Here is a 6,899-nt window from a genome sequence, read left to right as displayed (position 1 = left end):
GAAGTGGAATGTGTAACACTAACGGACTAAAAGGTACCCAATTTGACGGAATTGTAATTTTAGTCCCAATGTTTGGATCACATATCAAAATAGTCCCTTTTATTTTAGAATAAATCTTTTATGTATTATCAATGTGTACACTAGCACGCTTAGCTACGCCCATGTGCAAAGCTTGGTATTTATATTCAAATTGAGATTATGTGGCATGCATCTAGATCGTATAAACTGTTACTGGAGGAAAAATTAATCATTTGTTTTAACCTAAAAAATGTGGAATGCATCTAGATCGTATACATTATTAGTGAAGGAAAAATTAATCATTTGTTTTAACCTAAAAATATTAATCGCCTATCAAAACCTAAAAAAAAAAAATTAATCTCCTACCAAAATATTCTTTTTCTTTATAAAAATTTTCCGCAAAAATATTAATTTCCTATCAAAACCTAAAAAAAAATAATCTCCTACCAAAATAGTTTTTTCCTTTATAAAAATTTTCTAAACAATGGAGAGATGAGACTTAAGAAGTGTGGAAGGGACAAAGGGATTTGAACCCAAGACTTCTAATTCTTGAGATCTCAATTTTTACCGCAAGACTAAGATCTCCTTAGCTATTTTACAAAAAGTTAAAATTTATGTGGAACATCTAAGGGAAATTAGATCACGCCCGCTATTGACTAATTAAGGACCCTAATAAACACTTAATTAGGAACTTATAAGGACTCCTTTATATAACTTATGGTAGTTTTTCTCTTCTTTTGTTACAAGATAAAATGGTCACATATTAACTGTGATAACTACCCAAAAAATGTGATAAGTAAATAAATTCATTACCACTAGATTATGGTAATAAAATTTGACATAGAAAGGGGTCTTAAAATTACTTTTTTCTTGCATTTAACATTAATTTCCATATAACGTAAAACTCCTTAAGTATTGCAGTTAAATTTGTACAATGCACAAAAAGATTCCTTTGGTTCTTTCCTATTCTGAATTTTATTTTTGAATAATTTTAGAAACCTCTTCTAAGGTTTTTGGCAATTTCACTAAACACTCTTTATGTTTCAAAAATTACATCTATTGCTCATGATTTGACAGCTTTAGTAACAAAACTTTAAAACAACATTGAATTGGTCAAAATTTTAAATGAGTAACCTAAAATTCTCTCATGTAATGTACAACTCTCCCACACAATTGTAAAATAATTTACCACAATTATAAAGAATGTAAGTCAAGTTTTTCATATTAGTGTCTCTTATTTGATTAGCATCTATTATTATCACTCTATCACTACAATAACTTGCTTTTTGACGGTGATTTCTTGGGGATATAGATTTGTATAATTGAGGAGAGAGTATTAGCATAAAAAATTATTTCTTTGGGTTTGTAGATCTTTGGAGTGGTGGAGCCATCATTGCTAGCTTGTGATTTTGGCAACTTTCATTGAGTTATTGCTGTTTTTTATGCAAAAAAAAAAGGCACAACAAGTGATCAAATTCAAATGTTAGCTTGTCACAAATATCATCATCTTACATTAAGTTATAGCAAATGATTGGGGCAATAACGTCAATCCCAAGATTTTGACAGCGAAACTTCAAAATGAGGAATAAGAAGGAAAATTGAAAAGAAAACATAATCATTTATAATATAAGCATTTACATGTTATTATGATCATTTTAAATAGACAACTAGACAAGGGAGGTGGGCATAATTTTTGATAACCGCAAGGGTTCTCAGTGAAATTATCAAAACTCTTAGGAAATTTGTAAAATGATCCCTAATATTTATAGCATTACTGATATTCAAGTACTCTTTGTGTGATACCCCGACTTTTAGGATAATATTTTTGTTTAGTCTCAAAGAGGATATTACGGTTTCTTTATTTTATTTTTGTTTTAAAACATTGTTTTATTTTAAAGACTAGAAACCCTACTTGTACTTTAAAACCCTAGTTTACTTGTGACTAACAGGTTGTGTTTAAATCCCTCGTATTTGACTCAAAACCCTAATTTTATTCTATGAAATTGTAAAATTCATCACATTTTTCTTAAAATTCCCTTTTATTTGAAATATATTACCTTATTATAGCTATACTACTTATTTACATCCTCAAGGGTTAGAATAAAGAATAGAATTAAGAGTTTTACCCTTAGTTTTATAGTTCGGGTAAATTAGAGTTTTCACGTATTTTGGTAATGTGATTAAGTGTGGAGGTTTGTGTACTAAATTTAGTAATTAAGAGTGAGTTTTAGATGAGAAATAATATGAGATTAGAAGTGAGAATAATAAGTTAGTGAATTATAAGTAAAAATCCTAGTATGTGCGAGTTAAGGAAAAACGGGTAGAACCGACTTGCACCGTTTGTTACCGAGTGAGTGCACCACGTGAACACCACTTTATTACCTTAATACCCTTGCTATTAATTGAGTCAAATCAGCCCCAAAATATCTGATAAAGCAGCCGAAAAGTTGGACAAAAAACAAGAGAGAGAAAAGAAAATTTTGACCACCAATCAAATTGTGACATGTGTTAAACTTTGACCAAGCCTTTTTCTTGCTTTCTTATCTTTCCTTGGGCTGCATTTCTTCTTCATTTCTGCACATTTGGCCGTGAGAGTGAGGAGAGAAAAGGAGAGAAAGAAACACTTCATTCCATCTTGATTTCTTGCTCAATCTTGCAAACTAACCGATAGATTCACCAAATAATCCATGGAAGTTGCTTAGGAAGGTGGATTGCCATCTTGGAGTGGAGAGTTTTGGTGGTTCAAGCTTCCTAGAGGCTGTTGTGCTTCTCCAATACTAGGTAAGGAAGTATTAGTTCATGGTTGTACTACTTAATGGTTTACAAGTGAAAGTTATGGTTTGTTGGGTAGATCTCATGGTTTAGTAGTAGATTTGGTCAATTCCAGCTTTATAGTGTAAAATTTCAGCTTTGGGTTTGAATGATTTTCTTCTTATACTTGCTGTATGGATGGTATATGATGATGTATATGAGGTTGTAGTGCTGGTTTCAAGCTTAAAATGAGAGTTATACCTTGAATGGAGCAAATTTCCAGAATATCGGTTTCTTATGGTTCAGTTCTGCCCGTTTCTGTTTGAGTATGTTAGAGACCGAACCAGCCTTAGCCCAAAACATGAAAGTTGTAGAGAATGATGTTTTATAGTTTTCTACAAAATTTCAGCTCAATCGGAGCAACGTAGCCTGTGAAAAGACCAAAATACCCCTGACTCTCATAGGTTTAGTCCAATGGACAATTTTGATATTTTGCAACACTAACCGTGTCTGTTCACCATGATCCGTACTGATTTAGCATTTGGCCAAAACATGAAAGTTGTAGTGTTATGTCTTAACTTTCCAACGCCCCTAGAATCACCTTTATTGGACTTCGGTAGCCTGAGTTATTGTCATTTACGTATAGTGCGGTTAAGTAGCCCGAGTGTGAGATTCAAGTTCTGTAATTTGAAATTTTGACCTAGCTACACTACGAACTGGACTGAGTGGTCTTCATCAAAGTTGTATCTCTCTGCCTTAGCTTCAAAATGGTATAAATTTCACCCTAATCCGATAAGCGTAGCTCTGGTTGCGTCTGTTACGCAAAACAACGTCAAATCTGCCTTTTGTTTCCTAACTTAAACTTCATTTCCGCACATGTTCTTAGCTTGATTTTGTACTTGTATGACCTTGAGCCTATTGGACGGCTAATGAAATGAGATTATGTTGTGTGTAACTTTGGGTTTGATTGAGGAAAAGAATGAAGCCATAAATGGCTGGAAAATAGGTAAATACAAAGGGCGTGCTGCCCAAATTTACGCTCGAGAACTAGGTAGATATGCTTGCGACTTGAGTAAGGTTTGAGAGCGAATACCACTTGAACCATCTAGGATATTGCACCTTCTTTTATCGAGGTATATAAGTTAGAACTTGGCCGACCTTGTACCCTTGGAAAAATGAAATTTATGACTAATAGATATACTTTTCTCCATTTCGTCGACCCAAATGGTATTTCAAAGTATAATTGTTTCCAAGTTTCAAAGTCTTAAGAGCGAGCATGAATTTCTTAGAATTTGATAAGTATCTTGAATACTACTCAAACGAGTTGCATTTACTTGATTTTCTTGAAGCGAAACTCCTATGTTTCGAACTCTAGAAAATTTTACATTCGTAAATGATATTTTATCGCAGATTTGGACTCCAACCAAGGAGTTGGACCTGAACGTGTTTTTGAGAGGCACTAGACTTTTGGTGAGTGCTTCCAAATATCTGGTTGAACTTGACACTTGTTTTGATACTTGATCCATGAAAATACATGATACGAGATTTGTTGATCGGGCAAGGGTATACTTTATCGCACTTGCCCTAATATGATATCTACTTGTTTATTGTTGCAATTAACTTGATATATTTGTACTTGATTTGTAAGTGTGGAGCCGCAGTATGTACCACACTCTATCCGAGTGGGAGGTGCCTCTCATTCCCGTCTCCATACTTTTATTTTAATTCAGTCGATTGGAGTGTTACCTCATCGACTTTTGGGGACCCCAAACCCCACTGGCTAGTTAATCGAGTCGAGCCGGCAAGGGTTTGGTCGATTAGATAACGAACCATGGGTAGTTAGTAATGTCGAGTGGAGTGATATCTCCTCGACTAATCGGTATACTCGAGTATTACCACCCCTGTTTATTGAGGATTTTGGACCCAGTAGGGGGTGTGAATGGTGGACGGATAGTAGTGTAAGTGGTGCTCTACTGGATTGGTTACTTACTTGAAGGTTGACGGAGTGTCAACTATTACTTGATCAAGCTCTGGTGATGCAATGGGAATTTGGCTGCTGAGAGCCATCCGTATCCTTATACTTTGGAGTGATTATTGTTTATTGGATTATTGTTTCTTTTGAAAACTTTTACACTCGCTCACTTTGAGATTTGTTACTTGAAGTATTATTACTCACTTTTATGAACTTTTCATGCTCATTACTTTGTTACATGATACTTGCACTTTTAAATAAGGGTTAACTTGCTATTTGGAACCTCACTGGGCTTTTAGCTCATTCCACGTCATTTGTTTTCCTTACAGGGGGTACGAGCGAGGCGTGAGATGTAAAGACTAGCGTAGCCTAGTTATTTTTGACTTTTGGCTTGTACTCGCGCTATCACTCGATTAGGATGATTGTACTTGGATTGTATACATTTTGAACCAATTTGGGTATATAGAGGCTTTGTATATTAATTGTGCATCGATGTAAATTATAAGTTTGAATTGTGACGTTATTTATTGTCTATGGATGCATGAACGTGATACGAGTGAGTGAGTCCTGGCGAGAGTTGGGCAGGCGGTCCGCCGAACCCTTTGGTATACCTTAGGGGGAGGTGGGGTCGTCACAGATGGTATCAGAGCTCCTATCGAGCTCGTGCCGGGAGAAGGTTCTCGGACAGTGGGGATTGACTTGTTAAGTGTGAAACAAATATCTGTTATTGATGACCTTAGATATGTATGTTGGGTAGGAATATTAACTTGGATGATTTGCACTTGGGAGCATACGGCCTGAGATGTGAATGCTCCTAGTTTCGGATTCTTATACCCGAATACCAAAACTGGAAAACACTAGAATAAAGAACTATATCTCGATTGAACTTGAGATAAATTTGGATGGTAAACGTCAAGGCATGAAAGATTCTAGGATTGGATTTGAGATTGAACTAATTAAGGAAAATGGATCAGTGAGTGTTGTCATGGATTAGTCTTGTGCACGTTTGGTTAGGGTTATGTATATAATAGTTAGATTTGTGATCGTTGCACACGCTAAGGTGCTGGTATTATAATTGTTTTGGTTCTTCGGTACCTACATACTTTGATTTCGTGTTTCTATGTGTGAGAACTTGCAAATTCCTTATATATTTCTTGAAAATTTCCTTTTATTTGAAAATTATTTGGAAATTATTATTCTATACCATATTGCGACTCAATCACCCTAGGAAAGTGTCAATGATCATAGGAAATTAGGGTTTTCCTTTCCAATTTCAATTCGAAGTGAAATAGGGTTTTTTGTGTATCCGTCGTGTAATTATCCGGTGCGGAGCGAGGATCAAATTTGGTGCTTAAGAGTGACTTTTGGGTGAGAAATAATATGTGATTAGAAGAAATGATAAAAAGTTAGTGAATAGAAAGTAAAAACCCTAGTACGTGTGATTTAAGGAAAAACGGTACGAACCGACGTGTACCGTGCACTACCGATTGAACGCACCACTTGACCACCACTTTCTTACCATACAAGCTCATTAATATTTGAGCAAAATATCTCCGTATTTCCAGCTGACTTTGACCGAAATTTAGGGCTAAAAATGCAAGGAAAGAAAAAGAAATTTTTGTTGGCTTTGGTGGTGACAAGTGTCACACTCCTATGGCTCCTTGACCAAGCCAAGTCCAACCTTCTTATCATCTTGTTGGCTTCATTTTCACTCCATTTTTCTGCTGGTTAGCCGAGACAAGAGAGAGCAAGAGTTTCACCATTTCATCTTGATTTGCACCATCCAAGTGAGGAACCAAAATTCTAAACCGATTAAAGTGTGAGTTGTGAACTTGGGAAGCTAAGAGAACCAGAAATTCCCAGAGGAGGTGAAGTATTACTTTTGCAAGCTTCTTTTGTTGAGATATAAGGTCTAACCCATAGCTTTGGTTCTTTTATTTTTGATTAAGATGTTATATAATTCATGTTTTAGTTAGATTAGTTGTGATACAAGTTATTGTGATGATTTTTAAGGTGATATATGTAAGTTAAGGTTTGATGATTTCTGCCTATACTTGCTATATGGATGATATATGTTGTATCCAAGCTTATATAGGAGGTTGTGGTGGTGGATTGAGGCAAGAAATGAAGAAAGTTTCATTGAATCCCAAAATTTCCA

The sequence above is a fragment of the Coffea eugenioides genome, unplaced genomic scaffold (genome assembly GCF_003713205.1).
Source record: "Coffea eugenioides isolate CCC68of unplaced genomic scaffold, Ceug_1.0 ScVebR1_2926;HRSCAF=4050, whole genome shotgun sequence".
NCBI lineage: Eukaryota > Viridiplantae > Streptophyta > Magnoliopsida > Gentianales > Rubiaceae > Coffea > Coffea eugenioides.
This window is presented reverse-complemented; position numbering follows the sequence as displayed.